Genomic DNA, 23517 nt, shown 5'->3' on the forward strand with positions numbered 1-23517 from the left:
CAGCGTGATCTCAATATTTTTGCTTTTTCAGTGCCATTTCAATTCTCTTATACTGGAACATGGCTCATGAATAACTACCATTGTGGATATTTACTGAGGTTAAAAAAGAAAAATCAATTATCTGATCAAAGCACGCCTGGACAAAAATGAGTAAAAGGAGCAAATACTTATTGACCTTGCAACTTTATTCTCAGATTTGTCAAAGGCAGCTGTTTCCTTTCACTACTTACATGAGAGAAACCAGGAATATAAATGACATCATGTGGGTATTAGAAGCATCCAGTTGATTTTAGAGCGATAAATGTTATGAAAAGAAATTATTTGTGCTTTAGGGAGAATTTTTGAACAGAAATATTTCAGTAGGTGAAAGGGGGAAAATACGATAGTGGGAGTGGGATATTAATAGGATTAATAGGACTTTGGTTAGATTTCCTGAAATGAAACTGTTCTGTATAATTTCTGGACCAATTGAACTTAGAAATTAAGAAAACTGTGTTCATGTGTTCTAACTCTTCTAGTGCAGCTCCTAAGGTTTGTGAGGCTTGGGGTAGAGAATAGTGCTGGATGTGAAACTCAGCATAATTCATCTGATTCTCATTGAGATTTATCAAATCGTTGATAACCAGATCTACTCATTAGAGATAGAAAAGGTAGGTAGTATTGGAACGAAGTAAATAAAATCTTGTATTTGTAAAGGTGACTTCTTACTGTGGCATCTGGCAAGGCTCTGAAAAGATAGACAAGTTAGGCTGCTTAAGCCAATGAACTTCTTGTGCTAAATAATGAGACCTTAATGTTGTGTGGTTTGTGTGTTGGTGTTTTGGTGTGTTTTTTTTTTTAATTCAGTCTAGAGTTTCTCTGTTTTAGATTTTCCTTCCCTGCTGCATGTGTATTCCTGCCATGTGAGTTTTAGGTGTCTCATTACAGGTTGGAAGGTGAGCAAGGAAAGCTTGGCAGCAGAGTGCCCTTTGAACATAGTCTACTGTAATACTGCCAGTCACTTTCTTAGGTATTTTAATAAATGAGGGTTTCCTCTGTCTCTTGCTCAAATGCAAGGATAAAAGTACTATAAATGAGGGGAATATTTTTACTCTACTTAAGAAATATTGTTTAGTTAGAAGACTTCAATGAATTGAAACATTTCCGGGGAGGTGAAACACTTTCCATTTTACCTAGGCATTAAACCTGTTATTCTACTCCTGCTTCTGGCTTCTTTTTGATTAGCTGACAAAAATATTGCTCCTTTTTCCAGTTAGTAAGTATAGAGTAGAAAATAAAGGTTAGATTGGAAGATAGATGGTACTTTAAATAAATGCTTCTATGTCGATACTGGGATGGAGATGGTTTTTATTACAGGTTACAAATCTATAACAGAATAATTGACAAATCTACTCTTTCTTTGTTTTGGAGTTTAGGTATGCCTTAGAAATCTGCTTTATTTCAGTAAAATTTGTGTTGTCCTTGATGGGTGTAGGTGCTGACTATGACTGTCATTTTAGTGGTGCTTGCCATTGTCTTTGGATCTTGCTTCATTTTTACTTGCAAACAAATTGTTTATGAAGTTGTCTTTAGAGACTGAAATAATAATGCCTATATTTCTTCCTGCTGCCAATCTACAGTTTTCTAAGTTAAAAAAAAAAAAAAAAAACCACAAAAAAACAAACCAAAAGGGGGAGGGGGAGGGAATGGGGAAATTGAGAATTCTGTGGATTTATATTTCATATCTTTGTCTCCACCATAATTGCTTGATCTTAAAGCAGGTTTATAAATTAATAATTTGCATAGTATCATATTAGTTTCCTTGACGGTGTTTGATAGTTCTCTGAAGGTATGATTCATTACCATGGAAATCACAGCATAGTCTGTTTTCAAGGTAATTGCTGTGTAGAACATAAAACTAAGTTCCTTGAGGTTTAAATTGCTCATACAATTCATATTGGATGTCAATCTGTTTGCCCGGTCTACCTCAGATACTAATTATAGCAGTAATAAAAATGGTCTGTTAGTGCCTCAGCAGAGAAGCTGCTCGACTACCAGGAACCTGCAGGTTGAGAACATCTGGAGTAGGTTTACGTACAAAGCATTAGACTACCAGGATCTGACTCATTAAATAACAGATTCAATGTAAAAAATTAGCCTTTTGGCATGAAGCTAATGATAATAAATCCTAGCTCCTGGGTAGAGTGCATTTGTATTTTCTGTTCAGCTGCTGGAACCCTGAGGACAGCTAATTTCTATATACATGCCTTGGTAGTGTTATGTACCTTCCTTGGTGGGCTGTGGACAGGAGAGCTCGTATGAACTGAGTACAACAAAAAGAAAGCATAGAAAGCCTGTTTAGCATAATACTAGATTATCTATCAATCTTTAAGTGTATCTTTGGGATTGACAGCAGCATTGTACTCTGGGGACTACAAAAGTAAAATGAACCATGTTTGCTAAAAAAGAGCCAGACATTGCATTGGTTTTGAAATGAGGGTTTGTTTCTGTTTCTTCCGTGGTGTTTACATCAGGGATTTGCCTGGCGACTAGCAGTTCTGCTCCACTGGTGTGTAAACAGGGTAGCTTCAGGCCTTAGATTCCACTTTCTGTGTGGATCATCCTGCCTTGTACTTCAAATGTGATGCCTTTCCTACCATTTGGCAGTTTTCAGCTTTCAGAGGAAGCATTTTAAAAGAAGAGGCTAGGCAAACACAGTGGCTGGACTTGTCACAGGCTGCTTCACTGGAACTGGACTATTGTGGATGTCCTGTGAGTTAAATTTTATAAGGAAAACATAAGTATTGTAAGCTTAGCAAGAGATTAGAGGACCAGGGATATGTTCTCTCTTGCACTGAATATTTATGTATTACAGAGCAAAATAAACCTGCTCTTTGAGTGTGTTTCATTAAACAAAGGCAATTTCTATGAGAGATATTGTATGTTAAGATTCCACCATTAAAGCCATCAGATCCAGATGCTACTTTTTTCTACTCGCCTTTGTCTGCTTAATGTAAATATTTTTCATGCTGCTCTTATTCAAAACCATAAGGTAAATAGACAGCTTTGTCAAAGATAGATAGCGTAAACATAAGGTATAAACAGGCTTTACAGGGCAAAGCTTAAATATGTGGAGGAGGATACTGAGTTGATCAGGGAGTTTCGGTAGGTAGACAATTGGACTGGTTCTTGCTAGAAACAATTGGAAACATAGCTCCCTGCCTCTCCCCACCAAAAGAGGAATTTTATCAGTACCATCTTTTTTTTTCTTTTTTTTTTTTTTTTATCTTCCTGCCCCTGAATTATATTTGCTGAAAAGCCTTAACTTCACAGCTTATTCTAGTGGAAGGTGCCCCTTCCACATAGCAGGGACATTGGAACTGGATGATCTGTAAGGTCGCTTCCAACTCAAACCATTTTAAGATTCTATTTCAGACTATGTAGTAGAAAATGAACCATGAATGATTAATCAGACACCAGATTTTGAACACCTAGAGTCTGATGATCCTAATTTTTTCAGTTTGGCTACATGCAAAATGGAAGGATAAAAATACTTAAACTAGACTATATTCACTCGGTACTGGACTTCAAAAAACAGACTCCAGTATGACTAATAACAGATGAGAATTTAATATATCTATCAAAACTGGTGGTAGAGAAGTATTCAAAGATCTCAGGCAGGTATATAAGCTTTCTTAATACAGCACTAAACAAAAGTGATGAGACATCTTCAGTATGGAGCTCTTTTGTGCCTCCAAAACTTGGGAATAAAATAATAATAAAAAAAAATAATAATAAAAAAAAAATTTAAGAGAGGATGGACAGAAAAGCATTTTTTTTTAATGAAATTAAGTTTTCTTTTAAACTTGCTATCAGTATTTGATTGTTTCACTAAGGTTTGTGTTAGTAATGATGGGTAGTGAGGAATCTTTGCAAGTAACCCCTTAAAAGCAGTGTGCACCAAGAAATCAGCTGCTGTTAATGAAGAATTCTTGCTTCAGGCTTGCAGCATAAATGAGACACTAGACTGCAAACACAAAATAATTGGCTGCTCCCAGCCCACCTGTCCTTTCTCCTGCTTAGTCCTCTATAGCTAAACAGCAAAAGTGAAACTAATTTGAAAAGAACCTAAAAAATTACTTAACTTCAACCAGGAACTTTTTGTCAAATGAGTTGCCCTCAACAGAACTGTGTTGCACTATGCTAGTGGGCAGTCTTGCCTTGGGGCTGATGTAAAACCCTAGCACCAAATGCCCAAACTACCATTCTCCAAGCAGTATGTTTGAGAATGCATGTTTCTTAACGCAATGTTAGCAGGGCCTGGTGTGCCAATACCTACTGCCAGTTTAACAGATGAGTTTTTCTGGAGCTAAGACTTCTTTCTCCCTTCCTCAGATGTATTGTGCAGGATCTACTGCAAGTTGGTAGTTGGTTTCATAAACCTTTTCCCCCCAAGGCTTACTTGCCTAAAGAGAGAGAGGTGATTGAGCCAAATTATCACCCCAAAAGTGACATGTATTTTTCTTATGGGAAAGGTATATTGGACCCTTGATGTTTGCCATGTGCATTGAAACAAATGTGTCAAAACAAAGCAAATGCCAGGAGAGCCAGAAAGGAAACTCTTAACTCTTTCTGAGGGTTAGGGTTTTTTGCAACTAATAACAACTTGTATTAAACATCTCTTATTTTAAAACATAAATTTTTGAGTATGAGTTAAAAGTAACAGTAGAATGAATAATTATTTTTGATTTATTAGCCGGACAACATTCAAATAAATAATATTTCTTTTTTCATAACCTCCTACTCTCCAATGTTACAAAATCCTTGAAGTGTCTGTTATGCAGGCTGTGGATTTGTACTACTTTTGAAGTTTAATATATGAAATATGAAATTAATTAATTACTTTTGTCCTGGTTTAGCAGTAGCAGTCATTTTTTCTACTGGTGCAGTGCTGTGTTTTGACTTTTGACCTGGGAATAATACTGATAAAGCCGATGTTTTCAGTTGTGGGTCAGAATGTTTACCCTGACCAAGGACTTTGTGAGTCTCATGCTCTGCCAGGGAGGAGGAGAAGCCAGGAGGAAGCAGGGACAGGACGCCTGACCCAAACTAGCCAAAGAGGTATTCCATACCACAGCACGTCATGCCCAGGAGGTAGAACAGAGAGTGGCCCGGAAGGGCTGGATGATGGCAGGGTGGGGGTGAGGTACCGGTTGGTGAGCGGTTGTATTCTCTTGCTTGTTATTTCCTTTATCATTATTACTATTAGTGGTAGCAGTAGTGATTTCTGTTATACCTTAGTTATTAAACTGTTCTTATCTCAACCCGTGGGAGCTGCATTCTTTTGATTCTCCTCCCCGTCCCTCCAGGAGCGGAGGGAAGAAAGGTGGGGGGGGGGAAGTGGACTTCGTGGTTCTGATTTATGGCCTGGGCTTAAACCACGACAACTTTGAAAGGTGAAAATGTGAAATATCAAACCCATTTATTTATAGCTGTTTTACTTTGTATGAAATAGACTAATATATTGAGAATCATTCTATTTTTTCTTCTGGTAAGAGTCACTCACATGAGAGATGGGATTTTTGTACTTTCACTACCGTGACTCTATTAATTGTGAACAACATCAGTAAGAACTGCAGTGTTACCTGTGAGTGCTTTAAAATCTGGTTGCTTTACATGATCGTCAGAGATGATAGCTCAAGTAGTTGAAAATACCAATTTAAATCTTCTACGTACTCGTAACTGGGCCATTGAATATGAGTGATATAGCTCATATATATAGCTCTTGTTTGCTTTTGTAGCTTCTTTACTACCTTTTCCTTTCAGCAAGAGCTATTTAATGAATCAGATCAAATTAAAATAATCTGGAAATTACTCATACTGTGTCATTTAGTATTGTGCTCTCCCTTCTTTCATACTTTTCCAGCTTGAACTTAAAATATGGGTACCTTCAGAGATGATCTTAGTGAATGCAGCATGTAGTTCCCTTTGGAAAATTTGTGGTGATCCAACACAACGCGATGTTGCATCAGGTTTGTTCATGCACATGCAGCTCTAATGATAGAGTTGTGTTAGTAACAATAAGACTACTTCGGATACAAATAGTTAGTACTTAATAGCTGTCCCTTTAAGAAAGGACATTGTATTTTAGGCCAAAACGCATTAGTTTAGTAGGCTGTGCAAGGAAAGCAATTGAAATGATGTCATATTTTGAGTTCATAACATCAGACCTGTGGCACACTTCTCATGACTATTTCATGTCACCAAGCACCCTGGAGGAAAAAGAGTGAATGAATACTAAAATTATTTCTGTTTTCTCCCCTTCTCTTTATAAAATTGATCAAAAAGAAATTGTAAAATCAAAAATGCCAACTTTTTGTTTATACTAGAAATAAAAGATAAGTTAAACAGCAAGCGCAGAGTTGTTTAATGAGTTGATGAGTTTGATACAAGCTTTTATAACTTAAACAGTAAATGTTACGCTACCAAACATTTGGATCCGTTTAACTGAAGTAGATTTCCAAAGGTACTGTCCTTTCTATGAGATGTGTAGGTACAATTCAGTTTGTCTGATTTTGTTATTGGAGATTGTGTTACTGGAAAAATACAGGGATTTGTACCTAGTACAATTTCTATAGAACTCCATCAAATGTTTAGAATCCCATTGCTCTTAATGCATTGAATTGTTTGGGGGTTTTCCTATGAGAATGGAAGATTTTGACTCATATCAGAGTTTCATGTGGTGCCACAAAATACTTATTATCAGGGTGTGGTGCCAAACCAACTTTGACTTTAAAGCCTGAATTTTGCTATTAATTAGTAACCACTTTTAATATTAAGTGAACACAAATTACTGACAAGTGAGTATTCATCCAAAAAGAAAGACATAGATCATTATATGGTTCCTGATGTAGCTTCCACTGAGGTCAATGTCAACCACTCACTCTGTTGATGTAATAGTTAAGTTGGCCTCTCTGCTGTAATTAATGTGATGCAACTCGCTTTTCTATTTTCACGTTTTCATAGTCTATGATAACCTGACATATAAGGATGTATTGTATGTAAATTATATGTAATATAATATATTATATTATATAATGTAATATGTAATATATTATATTATAATATATATAATATAATATATATTATTATATATAATTATATATTATATAATTATATATTATAATATATAATATAATATAATATAATATAATATAATATAATATATTGTATGTAAATAAGAACAATCTCTGTTCTTGCTGGTCTGACATGATCTGGCACCTCTTTTTGCTACTGCTGTGTGTCAGTTATTTGATCTTAATAACAGTCTTAGTAATTGAACTGCACGCCATAAATAAAGTCTTACAGACAAGCATGATGATTACTTCCTGGAGAATGTGGGTGTCAGCCAAGTCTTGCAACAGAAGATACAGGTGAAAGATGGGCTTTGAGCAAACCTGTAAGAAATAAACTCTTCAGGTCTTGATCTTAGTAATGCTTTAGAGCTCAAACCTCCTAACTCCAGCATTTCTGCATGCGTGTTGGGTGTTGCTTGTGGTGTAAATGGATGTGTGCAGCATGGGAGTTTGGAGTGTGACTATCCAAGTCTTTTGTCACAAATAGCACTTTTGATTTCTGAGCTATGTAGGAATGCCTATTTTGTGTGTGCAAGCATTTTTTTCCTAAATTCTCCCACCTGGGAGTGTGTAAATAGATCATCAAGGCTTTACATCACCTCTGCTTCTCTGAAGTTAATGAATTAAATACAAGATTCTTCCCATGATAATGAATAACTAAAAAAGCATGGGTTTTGTAGCATTTCAAGTGTTTTCAGTATGGTCCCCAAGAAAAAGAAATATAGAGGAAAATACCTTGTATTTTGGCTTGGAGCAAGTGATGACAGAATTATCAGGAAGTCAATACCCCAGATTTTGTAGTCAGCACAAATCATAAAATGGCTACGTTAAATACAACTTTCACTCTGTAAGCAACTAGTCCTTTCTCATATCTAATAATACTATAATTTTCTAGCATTAAACCCCTTCATGTGTATTTGCTTTACTTAGCTGTTTGGTTATATGTACTACAAGGCAAAATACCATCACTCTCGAAAAGAGTGGACTTGCCCTTGATAAGTGATCTCATTGTAATTCCCCTTGAGAAAACCGTTCTACAGTTCAGGTACAAGCTAAATCAATAAGCCCTTTAAGTTGCTAGTGGGTTATACAGGTTATACTCACTTTCTAACTTTCTTGAAATGCATAGTGGTAAATAAAAGTGTCTCCTTTACAGCCTTCTGTAAGACTGACCACTGTTCACTTTGATTGTGGGAATTTGTAACTAAACTCTGCTAAAGATTGGATAATTTCTCACAGTCAGGCTGCTTTTCAGTGGCACTTCCAAGTGCAGCAGGAAAGGTTTTTCATACCAAGGACTTATACTACTGGGGGATAGAATCTTCCCCAGGACTCTGTCTGCACTATCTGAGGCTGGGTAATAGTTATTTGAAGATCTCAGTGCTTCCAGAGAAGCAATTAACATTTTTAGTTCCCTCAAGACCAAGCCATTATCAGCCGAATTTGAATATAGGTTCAGACTAACTGATGTAGGTTATTTAAATAAGCTACTTAACTGAAGAGAGATATTTAAGTGAAGTTTGGCATTGCCTTTTTTTTTTTCTTAACATTTTTACATACTTACTGCAGAGGAGCACAGTTTTCAGAGATGGGAATACGTGCAGCTTAGCTAGCCTAGATATTTCTGTGATCTTGATTTTTTTTTTTTTTTTGTGGTGGGGAATTAGCATAGAGTTGTTCAAATTTTAATTAAATTCCTGAACATCTTTTGAATGTAACTCGTTACTTTTTAATTATATATTGCTTTTATATAAGAAACAAATAATCATCTGAATGAAGAAATCTGATATTTTGAGCAGTTAGGAAAATGTAAATCCTGCAGTAACATCTGTATTTGGACAGCATGCCTGTAATAGTATGCTGATAACCTGGGAAATCTCTCTACTATGAATTTACATATTACAGTAGCTACATGTAACATGTAAATTCAACAGTGCTGCAGCCTGTTCTTTCCAATTTTGATAGGATTGATTTGGAGATCACTTGCATGAGGATTACAAAAGACAATGCAAAACTTATAGAACTATGTGACAGTCATGCTGAGAAATATTAAAAATATAGATAAGTTCATGAAGTTATACTTCAGTTCTGATCTAGTAAAAATGGGCTGAATACAAAGTGAAGGAAGCTGCTCTTTTTCAGGAAAGAACTGATACAAATATATCGAACCTTGGTCTGCATATATGGCAAATATCAGCCATGTTCATGTACCATTCTCAAAAAGAAACTTTTGATCTCACAAAGTGTATTGATGAAAAAGAGTTAGCCATGTAGCATTTTCTTCCTTTGAATCTGCAATGGAGATGTCATTCAAAACAGATATGAAATGAGAGGGAAAAAATAAATGTGTGGGCAGAGCTGCTCTGTGTCAGTTGCTCTCTGTGCTGGTTTAGTACACGTAATTCTTGATGAAGCTGGAGAAGTATTTGTATCACTGGGAACCTGATAAAAATAAAAACTCAGCAGTGAAGTTGCATTTTGTTCCATCTGGAAGACATAGCAGGTGCTGGCTGCTGATGGGGGCAGATGCATCGGGAAGAGTTAGTGTCTGAGAAAAGGAAAATCCGCAGGAAGTGAGCTGGGCATTTGTTTGCAGCATTTGCTTTTTATATCTGCTTATTAACATAGTTGCATTTCAGCAATTCAGAAGGATTTTCTCAACAGCAAACATAAATTTGCTCAAAACTTGATAAGAACATTGTTCTGTAGCACTTCATTTGCACATCCTGTATTTGGTAAATTTAGTTGTTTCTTCCCTCCCCATGTAATGCTTATTATGATGCATTCAGAAAAATAAGTATTTTTAATGAATTAAAAAAGATTTTTGTAGGAAGGGTTAGAAAAATTTATATTTAAGCCTGATAATGCTTTGTATTATAAATTATGATGTGACCTTTCAAAAACCTCTCAGATATCTGTAGCGCCCAGAGTCTATAAAAAGCAGAGGGAAAAGTTGTGAAGTTAGTGATATTTTTTTCATGTTCAGAGTCACTTAAGGATGAAGCTGCTGTGGAATTGGGCTGGGTTCAGCAGTAGCAGTCATTTTTCTCCTTCTTAGTAGCTGGTGCAGTGCTGTGTTTTTGACTTTCAGCCTGGGAACAGCACTGATAACACCGATGTTTATAGTTGCTGCTTAGTAATGTTTACTCTGACCAAGGACTTTTTGAGTCTCATGCTCTGCCAGGGAGGAGGGGAAGTCAGGAGGAAGCAGAGACAGGACACCTGACCCAAACTAACCAAAAGGGTATTCCATACCACAGCACTTCATGCCCACTATATAAACTGGGGGCAGTTACCCGGAAGGGCTAAATCAGTGCTCTGTCGGGCTGGGTATTGGTTGGCAGGTGGTATCGTATTCTCTTCCCTTGTTATTTCCCTTATCATTATTATTATTGGTGGTAGCAGCAGTGGTTTGTGTTATACCTTAGTTACTGGGCTGTTTTTATCTCAATCCGTGGGAGTTACATTCTTTCCATTCTCCTCCCCATCCCTATGGGAGCGGAGGGAGGAAGGGGCAGGGAGGGGAGCGAGTGAGCTGTGTGGCTGACTAGGCTTAAACCACCAGAGGAATGAATCTCCAGTTGAAACTGTGGCATACACCTGTAGCTTGTCTTTTAGTTTTTCCTTCCTTCTGGTCACAGGAGCATTGTGACCTTGATCGAGAGTTGTGTAACTTGAGTGTGGCAAGCCTTGGCGAACAGGAGGATTCAAACAGAACTGCTTTAGGCAGTGGAAAAGAAAACAGTGGGAACACTGATGGAAAGATGGAAGCAAATTGACTGACTGCTTTGTCAGAGACCTTAAGTGTTTTCTGAAGTAGAAATGTTAAGTCAAAACCACCAAATATTTCGTTCAGAATGGATCCAAATCTCACCAAAGTCCTTCATGCTAGTAAGATAAGTTTCAGAATGGATGGACAACATGGTGATTAGTAAATGTAATTCCCACTAATCTAGAATTTTTGTTACAAATAATCAAAATTTCTGTCCAGGTTTTTGGAAATACAGGTTTGTCTTAGAAAAAAATATTATATAGATAAACCTAATAGAAAATAGTAAAGTGTGTCTTCTATTCTGTCATGTTATCCATTGGTGTCTATCCATTCACACATTATTCTGTTTATTCAGGTAGATTGCTGATGAATTGTCAATCTGTAAATACCATGGGCACTTTTTATTGGACAATTATATTTTATTAAGCTTAATTGTATGAAGACTAACTCCATGCAGACTTTATAAAGAGAAAAATCAAAATGGTTGTAGATATTGGTCCAGTGGGAATAGAAGCTGTTACTTAACTTACTATGTATCACTTATTTTTAGTTAAACTTGGAGTCTCAGTACATTTTTCAGGGAAATGAAGCATTTCACAGGATAGAGAAGTGTTGAAATAATATACATAGCTCTGTATGTCATCTGTTGAAAGGAGAGCCACAGAGTAGATAGATGCTGTGAGATGCTGCAGTGTTTTCTGGATCATTTTCTGTGGTTGAATTGGAAAGGACTCTATCACTTAAAGAAATTTGCAATATTTTTATAAATGTTAGAAAAATAATTTTCTTTTTATGATCCTTTCTTTTGTTTTTCATTTCCTGGTCTTTAAAATCTACCCGATTTCTTTGTTGTTGTTTTTAGTTTTCAGCATTTCTATTTCATTTTTCGGATGTTAATATATTTTTGAACTGCCAGTTCTCTGGCTGCCCAGGCACTTGTGTCTGTTCCTCATAATTTGTGTTCACTAGCTGGTTTACATTTTGTTACTCCAAATTCCACTGATGTAAATTATGCTGAGAGCAGTATTTTGTTGTTAAGGACTCAGAAACACAGCAGCAGACTGCAAGATCTTTATTTAGCTCCCTTCATTGCTTACCCTGGACTTGCCAGTTTCTTTTGAGCTTTTCAGATATTTCTGACTCTGATGCAGATTTCAGGTGGCTCTTCAGAACTTCGTATTTATTTTCTGCTGCTTCTATATCTTCTTTTCCACTTGATGACTTTTGTCCTGTTTCTGTCTTTCTACAGTCCACCTTTTCTCCTGGGACTGTACCTTGATCCTTACCAGATACAGTTATATTTTTCATTTCAGCTAGCCTGTATTTTCTTTTTATTTTCTTTTTTACCTGGTAGTCGTATCACATTGAGATATAGAAATGAAGTGACATTATGGCTATAGTCAAGGTAACAGTTTTGGCTGATTGGTCAGTGTATGACCCTAAAAAGCAATGCATTTTGGAGCATTGTAATTAAAGTAGAAATATAGTACATCTGTACAAAAGAGAAATTACTAATAGTGTAGCAAGAAAAACAAATCAAATTGTTCTTCGTTAGGTTAGGGGCCTCCAGTGAAGTACAGGTTATGAGAACATGGATTTTTATCCACAACAGCACTTATACATAACAAGACTTTATGAGTATTGTAAGCAAGTATTTGAAATGTAGTGAGGACAAAGTTCAAGATATGGAGAAAATTTTTTGTAAGTTATATAAACATATGTGAAAAAACATCCTGAATGTGTCAGTGGAACAGCATCACTGTTGTGCTTAAAAGTAACAAGAATTATTTCAGGTGTTTTGGAATATATTAAGGATCCTGAAGAAATTAATTGCAGCATGCATGGTCCTGATTTTTGTACAAGCACAGGATAATGGTATCTTGAGATAATCTGTGTTCACAGCGGAGTGAACAAAGCTGAAAGTGGTTTGATACTATAAAGACAGATTTAATGGTAAATTGTTCAAAGTTATCCTTTCTAGCAGAAAATGAACTACAGGATTGTTTCTATCTATGCTGCTTATTATTGTAATGCCACAATAAAGGGGTGAAGAGCAGGCACAAGGACAGACCTGCTGAAAGAATTGCTGAGTGGGTGGCTTGCATTATAAGGAGGTTTGGTTTTCATTTTCCTAATTTTGTGCCAGTTTGAGTAAAACAAGTATCTAGAGCTCCTGCTGCTAGATAGAACAGAATATTCCTACTGTGTTTCCTTTAAAAAGTCATCTTCTACTGAAGGGATTTGCAAGCTTTTTCTTTTGCATAATTCACTAGCAGATGGATTAAAAAATGAAGCACAGGAGGTTTACTGCTGGCCAGCTTACCCTCAGACGGTACTGAAAAATTTACCAAAAGTCCAGGACAGATTCTGATGTTCCCTTGGATGAGGCTTTTATATTTTAAGACCAAGGATGTGTTGTCAGAAGAGTCACCTAAAACTGATGACAAATTTTTTACTGATGTCTGGGAGCCATGACATGAACTTTTCTATATTTCCCACATTATGTGGCTTTTCTAACAATTTCTATACAGAAAGAAGTTGGTTTTATCAGGTTATTGATATTGTCTTTTCCAGACAGACATGTGCCTGCTCTGACTCTAAGGTAGTCAGAAGACAATATAACACAGGGCTGATGGTAGGGTAATGAGAGACTGTTCTCTAAAGAGCTGGGGCTCAGTGATGTGCTATGATGCATTTAAAAAAAAAAAAAAAAAATTATTTGCCAATAAGTTGTGGGAAAGCTACATTGTAGCATACTTTACATCCCTCTTTTGGGAATTGTATAATCAATATGTAATTAATCGCTTGTGGAAATAATGGTTTGGCTTGGTGATCTATTGACATGTTGAAGTACTATTTTAGAGTGAGATGTCCCAATTGATTTGAAAAATGGAATCAAGATGAAGAAATAGTCACCTTCAAAGCAAACAATATGCGGAACTGTCATTCTCTGATTAGAACGGAATGCACTCAGTCGTTCCAGGTCAGCCACATTCAGTAGCAAATAAGACTCTCATACTTGTGATACTCCTTATTCTCAGATGTCAAAATGCATAAACAAAAATCTAAGTAAGTTTTGAACTAGCCATGTGACTTGCCTACAAACCACAATAAGAAAATAAATTTATTATATTTTATGTATTTGCAACCATGAGATTGTCCTTTATGTGCCTAGCATAGTTTTAATTTATAGCCCCATGAGGGAGAAAAAGGAGACAGTAAACTTAGGTGCGACAGATTTGTTGGCTAGGGTTTCCATGATTCAGGGGAAAAAAAGAAAAATACAGGCTGAAAGTCAGGAAGCTTTTATTATTATTATCATTATCATTATTATTAAAATATTCTAGGTTTGGTAGAAGTTCCAAGTTTTTGAGCCATTTTGAAATTGAAAGGGCTGAAATTTTATTAACTGTACAACAGAGAAGAGTAGGGTCTCAGCAGAAGATGATAGAGTATTTCTTCAATAAACTTTTCCTTCTTTAATTTCTAAATTTCTGTAAGAATGCCTGTAACAATTTTAGTCAAATGGAGGGTTTTTTTAATTTCTTCAGTTGCAAAACATTAATGCTTGGTTTTTCTAATGATCTAGGGTGAATCACATTAGCACCAGAGCATGTGAGAGACAAGAGGAAGAATTCTACTGAACAGGCTGTTTTCTTCACTTTTTAAAAAGACACATGCAACAGCAATTTCAAATATTTGGAAACTGGTAAATTGAAAAATCAAATAATTTCGGAAAATGGGAAGTTACTACTGAACAAACCTAATAAATTTTGTAATAGTGAGACTATAAATAGCAAGGGTGTTTCTTTCTCCCAACACTTAACACATATCTCTGTTGGTAGTAACCCAGTTGTTAATACCTGCTATCTCAAATATGAAAGAGATGGACTAGAAATAGAGGTGCAGATACATCTTCCCTAAATTCTTAACCGGCATGAGCATTTTGGTAATCTGTAACTAAAGTTATGTTGCCTTTCAAGCAAGTCACTAGGCTTTGGTGGTGGGTACAGTTGTGTTGGTTTACTGCTGCGATCTGGCTATTTCTGCAACTACTGCTGTTGTGGCTGAATTCAGTTCTATTCAGCAGCTTTGGTTTGTCTTCAGTCTTTTACAGCAAACATTACCCTGATGGTGCTTATCGCTAAGCTTCCTTTGCAGTCAGCAGGAGAGAGAAATCTTTCTGCGGAGGGGTTCATTCCTGAGTCATAGATTCATAGAACAGTTTGGGTTGGAAAGGACATTAAGATCATTCACATCCAACACCCTGCCTCAGGCAGGGACACTTTTCACTAGACCAGGTTGCGCCAAGCCCCTCCAACCTGACCTTGAACACTGCCAGGGATGGAGCATTCGCAACTTCCTTGGGCAGCCTGTGCCAGTGCCTCACCACCCTCATGGGGAAGAGCTTCTTCCTTATATCCAACCTGAATCTCCCCTTTTTCAGTTTTAACCAGTTATCCCTTGTCCTATTGCTACAGTCCCTGATGAAGAGTCCTTCTCCAGCATCCCTGTAGGCCCCCTTCAGATACTGGAAGGCTGCTATGAGGCCTCCACACAGCCTTCTCTTCCCTAGGTTGAACAGCCTCAACTTTCTCAGCTTTTCTTTGTACATGAGATGCTCCAGCCCCCTGATTATCCTCGTGGCTTCCTCTGGACTCACTCCAACAGCTCCATGTCCCTCTTGGTTGTTTCCCTCAGAGCATGATGCAGGACTGCAGGGGGGTTTCCCTGTAGAGGGGAAGAGAATCCCCCACAGTAGAGGGGGAGAATCCCCTCCCTTGACCTGCTGCTCATGCTGCTGGGGGTGCAGCCCAGCACATGGGGGCTTTCTGCATGGGGAGTTTCTGTGCTTCAAGCACACAGTGCTGGGTCATGAGTTGCTTCTCATCACCCAACACTCCCAGGTCCTTCTCTCCAGAGCTGCTCTAAATCACTTCTCTGCCCAATCAGTAGCTGTGCTACAGTCACTGTGTCTCCTGCCTGAAGTGGTTGTTCCTCTCCTTCATATATATCACAAAATATAAGGAAATATGTGCCACATAACACAAAGTGGCTAGCTTATCATTAGGACACATTTATGTTTATAAATAGAGTAGGGTAAAGTAATTTAACTAGCTGACCTTATACTGTGTTGTTTGCCCTTCCACAGCCACTAGAAAAGTTGAGTGGACGTGGGAAATCTGCATCATAGATTGAATCATAAAATGGTTTGGGTTGGAAAGGACCTTAAGATCATCTAGTTCCAACCTTCCTGCCATGGGCAGCTGATCCTAGTATGCATGTTCTTAGCACAGTTATAGAATACCAGCTTGAATTTAAAAAGAATACTCCTGCGGCTTGTCTCATCTAGAAATGGTTTTGTGCTAGGTTTATACATCTCATTTGTGTGCATGTTTATATATGTACATAGTGTGTGTGCATGGTTATGTGTACAGAATCAAATGATCTGGGACTAATATTTTGTTGCCTCTGGGTTAAAAAAAAAAGATAAATGTTTTCACAGGTTCTGTTTCTAAAGCTTGATGATAGCTGATCAGTGAACTTTACTGAACTAGATTATTAACCAGTAAATAGGCTTTCAGAGGATATCCATTGGCAGTTTTGTCAGTAAGGTAGAGATACTTCAATTTTATATCAACTGAGAGAACAGCTTACACAGAGAGTGGAATTTACTGTAGATGGCATGATGTTGGGAGGTCTTCCTTTTATTAAAGAGCAGAATTAAAGGTAAAATTCCAAATGAGCTATGAGATCAAACTATACAGCTAGCTGAGACAGGAATGTTAACCTGTACTGAAAGAGATGTTGGTAAAAAACGCTGCTGTTTGTCTGAGAGACTGGTGTAACTAGTTCTATATTTAAGGGTAAAATATTGAAGCCATAGTCAAAAATTTTAGGTGCGCAGTAGAAAATCAGACCAAAGGCAGTATTATGGACATAAATAATGAAGAATGTCAGAACTGAAAAAGGTAATGTTAGCTATCAAAAAAGAATGGGTTTGGTGTGAATGGATTTCCTACTAAAGACTCAAGACTAAATCCTGTAGAACTGATGTGAAAAATCAGCTCTGCATACAGAGGACAAGCCTGTATTTATGCAGTCTGTATTTGAATAGTTGTAAAGAATTTAATAACTTCCTTTATTGAAGAAACCTGTTCCATATTACAACTGTATAAATCCAGTGAGGATTCATTGCTGTAGGTGAAGTTCCTTCTGAATGATAGCTTGAAGCAGAAAAAATGCTCAACACACCTCTCTCTGGGGGCAGGAGTTATTTTTCTGTAGGGTCAATCACAGGGTTTTGCACAGTCCTCCTTGTGATGTTAACTCTTTGCTTTTGTGGCCTTTTGTGGCTTTTGTGGCATTCAGTGAATAAATACAAACTGTTTTTTCCATTGAGTCGTTATATTCAGTATTGCGTTCTTCACAGTGATTGAACCTGCAGTTCCGTTTCCTGGGGCCAGGTGCCTGTGCCAGCTGCAAGTTTTCAGAAATCTTCTTTTGCTCTTTTACTTATTGATGGGAACTGACAGTTGCATCTTTTCCCTGATCAGTCATTGATTCTACACAGCCAAGAGTCTGCCAAAAAAGGGGTTAGGTTGTTTTGGTTTATTTATGGTGAGTCATTAAAAAGAAGATGAAATAGATGCAAAGGGCTGAGTCTCTAGTGCTAGCTGTTTAGAACCCAAACAAAATACACAAGCAGTACTTCCATTTTTTGGGCTATTAATGATATAGTAGGTTAGGTACTTAAGCCTTGAGTGGTCATAACTTGTTGTAGTCATATGCATACTGACAATGTGATTTTTATCTGAAGTGGTTGTAAATCAAGCCTGGACCACAAGGGCGCACGTTATTCTCAGTAGATAGAGATGAAACATCCCAACCAAATATTTAGCACAATTTATGAAGGTCAGGTAAAGAAAAATTTTCCTTGTCTTGCCTTAAATCCCCAAGTTTTCTCTTAATTATTCTTCCTCTCTGCCCTCCCCCTCAGTCTGAAACACAGTGTTTAGATAATGTCCGAATACACAACATATAATGTAAATGCCATTTATATTTCAGCAAGAGCTGATCTCATAATCAACTTAATCTTTGTTTTTTTTCCAAATGTAATTGTTCATTCAGAGTTGACTGAAACCAGATCAAAGTAGGTGACACTATTATAATACACTGTCTATATATACAGACACACTATAATTATATATATACTGTATATTGCATATTTGATAATTAGATAACCTGATCATTCTGCTTGTTGATCATTAATAAATTACTTTCCTCCTACTGAATTTCTAGATTAAAAAATGCCTGTATTTAGAAAGAAAAAGCAGCATTGCAGTGCTCTGTTATCATTATAAATTATTTCCATTTCATTTGCTTGTTTTACAGTTTTAAAGGTTCTTATCTTCAACTTCCAGATGTTGATTTAGAATTGTGATGAATCTTTTTCTCGAGTGTAAACCACATTCATGTGTTCACATCCACCACCAACAATATATTCCACGGATTGCTTTAAAGAAACCTAAAGGGGGTCGTGCACATTGCAAGTCTACCTGTAAGCTCTATTTTCTATGTATGATGCATAAAAATGTATATAGTCTATGATTTTTTAACTGTTGCTGCTTTAAAAAATAGCCAAACCCAAGAGCGTGTGACCATCTCATCATCTCACCTAATTTACTTTAAATTTACAGTAGATTGCCTAAACTTCCTAATTGCAATTAGAGCAGAAATGTTTTGTAAAAAGAGTGGCTAAAAGAATGTAAGTGGCAATAGATTTGATGAAAGAGACATCTATTTAAATTAGTTTATTAAATTTAAATTTATACAACTGCAGATTGTAATTGAGTTTTCTCTTTTGTACTTAAGGATTGGTTTTTGTTTTGGGGTGTTTTTGTTGTTTTTCTTTTTTTGGCCAGGGACAGTTATGTACCATAAATAATTGAAATCTTTATAAAAATTTTATTTCAAAGGCAGGCTTTGTAAACCTAGTGGGAAAACAAAATCAATTTTCATTTGGCCTGACATAGTACATGTTATTCAGTGAGAAATAAACTCCATCCTTATTTTGAAGAATAAAAGCTTTGCCTCTAATATTTAGAGAAATAATAGCCTGAGGTGGAGTGATCTGTGGGGTTGTCGTGGTTTAAGCCCAGGCCATAAATTAGAACCACGCAGTCTACTTCCCCCCCCACCTTTCTTCCCCCCTGCTCCTGGAGGGACGGGGAGGAGAATCGAAAGAATGCAACTCCCACAGGTTAGGATAAGAACCATTTAATAACTAAGGTATAACACAAATCACTACTGCTACCACTAATAGTAATAATGATAAAGGAAATAACAAGGGAAGAGAATACAATACCTCACCAACCGATACCTCGCCCCCACCCAGCAGTGATCTAGCCCTTCTGGGAACTCTCAGTTCTACATCCTGGGTGTGACATGCTGTGGTATGGAATACCTCTTTGGCTAGTTTGGGTCAGGTGTTCTGTCCCTGCTTCCTCCCGGCTTCCCCTCCTCCCTGGCAGAGCATGAGACTCACAAAGTCCTTGGTCAGGGTAAACATTCTGACCAGCAAATGAAAACATCAGTTTTATCAGCTCTGTTCCCAGGCTGAAAGTCAAAACCACAGCACTGCACCAGCTACTAAGGAGAAAAACTGACTGCTACTGCTAAACCAGGACAGGGGTGCAAGTCTTTGGAGTTACTAGACATTAGTCTCTGTTACATACTGCAAATTAGACTATGTTTAAATGTTTACTATACTGTATTAAATTGTGTCAGTAAGAATAATAGAATAGTCAAAACAGCTGACTAAGCTCAACATTTTACGTGAATATCATTCCCTTGAAAATGAATTATATTGGAATTTACACTAATACTGTATCAACAGCCTGATAGTAAAAATGAAACAACGTGGAATTAGAGTACTAGATGAGACCTTAACATGCAGAGTATTGTTCAATTGCTCTGTTTCATAATAAACATTTTTTAAAGCACAATCATGTGCTAAAATGATACATACTCATTTTAATCCTAGGTGGATATGCTGATAATGGCACTTTATTTTGCAGAATGGTGTAACTGACATAACCCAATATTTAGAGAACAGCTGTGATTTGTTTATAATTACATACTGGGTTTCCTAGGGATGGGTTTTAACTTATGTTGGTATTATTATTTATATTATACTGAAAAATGAGTAGAGAACCATCAACAGTTTTTGAGGATTGGAAGTTTTCAGAAAGTCACAGGATTTTATGGTGTTCATGGCAGGGTGGTACAGTGGTGATGCCTCATATGCACTGAGTCACCTGTAGCACAAAACTGGCATCCAAGTTCAGCGTAAGCAAATTGTTCAGTTTAGAGCTTTTATTTGTGGCAGCAAGAATCCACTGTCATCCCCGTCCCCCGTCCCCCCGTCCCCCCCCCCCAATAACTTGTCATAGAGTTTAACATTTCACTTCTTTCCTAGTGAAGTTCCTCCTCTTACTTTCTCCCACGTGGTGAGGGATGATGCCATCCTTCTTAAAGATCCATATGGTGCCTTCACACAGGTACTTAGATACAGATTAACTTTTCTGTGATTTCGGAGGAATTATGCTGATTAAGTCTAGTTGATACCTGGTGCAATTGCTTTACATCTTGCAGTTTTTTCTTAATTAGACAAATAATTTTAGTTAGCCAGATTCAGAGGAGTTTGCTGATACTCATCAGGACAAAATTCTGTATATGTGATTATATAGTTTGTAATTGACGTGTTTTCAAATATAAAAGAAATACTAATATGTCATGGTGGAAATATTATTTTAACCTAAATTAGTTTCAGAAAATATACCATGCTTTTTATATAGTAGCACAGCTGCAGAATATGGGTGTGCTGGTGCAGAAAAATTACTTTCCTTCTAGAATGGCCTGCCTATCCATACTTATATGCCAATTATATTGCACATATATATGGGTATGAAACCTTTTAAAGAGTGCTCTTCAAATACTTGGGAGACTAAAATCTGGACCTTTAGAATTTGAACGGAAGAAAATGAAAACCAGTGGATCACAGATCTGTCCTTAGACCCTATCATGAGAATACTGTTAGTATTAAGGAAGTATAAAAGTGAAGATATATTAATATTTGTGGGATAATATGAGAGTTACTTAATAATCTAAATGATTCATGATTAGACAACCATATTTACAAACTTACCCTTTTCCACTTAAATTTCACTTTTTTTTGCTGGTCTGAATGATGTAAGTTTGTAATGTAGAAACGGAGGTGACCAAAGTATATGGGCTAATCTGAGGGTTTGTTTGTTATTACGCACTTGCAGAGTGGACTTTTACTGTCTTCAAACACATGAACACTGTTATTGGACACAGTGCTAAGTTTCAAAGCTTGATATCAGGGATAATATTGTCCAGAATTAAAAAAGCACTGAGGACCTAATAGTTAATAGATGATAGCTATGTCTTTTATCTTCATTCTTCTTTCCTTTTTAAGTTACCTTCTAATAGTTCTCAGGGTTTGATTTGTTTGTGGCTCTCAAGTAGTAAGTTGGTTGTTGGCTTTTTGTCTCCTCACTGCCCAGTATATTATAAAAGATAATAAGGAGGAAAATATAAGTGCATGCACAGTTTATATTTAATTTAATGTAGAACTTTGGGAAATATCCTCATTGATGCAGATTGATATGTATTAGTATTTACAAGACAATAGGATGAAACCTGTGCCAACTGGATACTCATGGGCAGTACAGTCCGCTGCTTGGGAAAGATGGCCTTTAACTGCTCGAGCTCAACTGGAATTGGAGGAGAGTGTTACTTTAAAGTGATCATTAAAACAAAGCATTACTACTTGCAAGTATGGATTTTTTTAAATACGGGTTTTAACTTGAAAATAAAGCATGACGTTTCAGTGGCAAAAGAGACTATTAAGTGTAACTTTTTGCAATTCTTAAAGAGAAGTAAAAGTGATGACCTTATTGAATATGCCTGATTACTTTAGCAAGAGGAAATTCCTCCTTGACCTCCGTTCATCAGTAAATGAAAATGGGAGTATTCTCTGAAGCTTGTCAGGCTGATTATGCACAAAGTTGTTACTGCTGAGGTGAGCCAGCTCTGTTACAGTGATACATACCTGGTTTAAAACACACATGGTTACCATCTGGAATGGTAACAAACCCCCCAAAACTACAGGTGTTTCTACAAAAAAAATGAATGCAGGATGTTTTATTTACATTGCCTGTATCAATCAGAATTCTAATATTTATCAGATATTATAGCACTAACTGGATTTAGTTTATATAGATTCTTTCATTCAATTTGATAGAAAAATTTGGGCCAAACCCTCCATGTAAATCATGCTACATTTTGGAAGGTTTGTAATCTCTACTTATAGATTTTCCTGTAAACCCATTGTGAGTTTTAACTCCCTAACCTGTATTTGAGACGATTTATTTTTGATAAAATGAGTTATCCAGATCAAGGATAACCACAGGTAAGCATAGCTGAGTTCTGGCATTATCTCCTTCCACTGATTTAGTGCCATGTGTTCTTACAGTCATTCTCAGAGGTACTTGTTCCCCACTAGACCTGCAGTTTTTGCTTTCCTCTAATGGGTGAACATAATTGAAATAGTCTGAAGCCATGGTTTCTTGAAATGAAGTTCATCCACATATTGAAAGAAAAAGCAATACTTACCAAGAGACTAAAATATTTTACTGACAGCTGAGCTTTTTATCTACCAGCAATGGAACGTATTAGAAAGGCTGTAGTTTTCATTTAACCACCTTGGGAAAACTTACTTTTGGGAAGGGGAGAGATGTCTCTCCTGTTTTCCTGTTTTCATCTTTCCTTTAAAAGGAAACTTCTCCTGTGAAATAAAATACTTGACTTAACAGTTGTGCTGAATTTTGCAGAAGCAAGCAGAAATTTGAGATGTTTTGTGTTTCATTAGCGATGCAAACTCAAAGAACTCATTTTAATTTGCAACATTCTCTCAAAGCCAAATATAATTATTGCTGAAATTCCAATATAATATTAAGATTCTTTGCCTAAAGTCTATGTTGATGAAAGAGATGTTTTATTCACTTTCATCTCTTCTAGGTATCCAAAGTATGATTTAATAAAGAATATTTTTCTTTTTTTGTAAATATGTTCTGTGACCTGTCTATTGTTAAAAAAGGACTAACGCTAGATAACATTTCATTTGCTTTACTGAGTTTCCTTGCTAAAGTGTGTATTCAAAATTCATTAAAGGAGTGTTAAGATTCCTGTTTAACTGCAGAGTCTTGATTCTGATAACAGAGTAATACTGATGTGTTGCAGAGTTGAGGTTCTTGTTTCCTCCCTCTTAAGCCAGAGGTACAGCAAGGAGGAAAAAAATAAACAAAAACGCAGTTGTAGAAAGAACAGATTTTTTAATTCATTGTGGATGTCATAAAAAATGTATAATGTATAGCTGCATTCCATGTAAAAATTACCATTTTGAAAAGAATAGAGTGTTTTGACTTACCCATTAATTAATAATTAGGTTTGAGTCTTCTTGGCATATTTGTCAGTTCCAGTTTATACTGTAAGGAAGTTTAAGTGAGGAGAAATTGTCAAATGTAATAAATATTACAAAGT

The 23517-nt window shown here is 36.5% G+C and overlaps 1 protein-coding gene across 1 annotated transcript in view; it reads left to right on the plus strand.

The window, feature by feature from the left end:
• Nucleotides 1–23517, plus strand: part of LUZP2 (leucine zipper protein 2) — a gene marked incomplete at both ends in the record, with an annotated part of 198275 nt that overhangs the window by 55146 nt on the left and 119612 nt on the right. The window lies entirely within an intron of this gene.

This window comes from Psittacula echo (genome assembly GCF_963264785.1).
Source record: "Psittacula echo genome assembly, chromosome: 5".
Classification (NCBI taxonomy): domain Eukaryota; kingdom Metazoa; phylum Chordata; class Aves; order Psittaciformes; family Psittacidae; genus Psittacula; species Psittacula echo.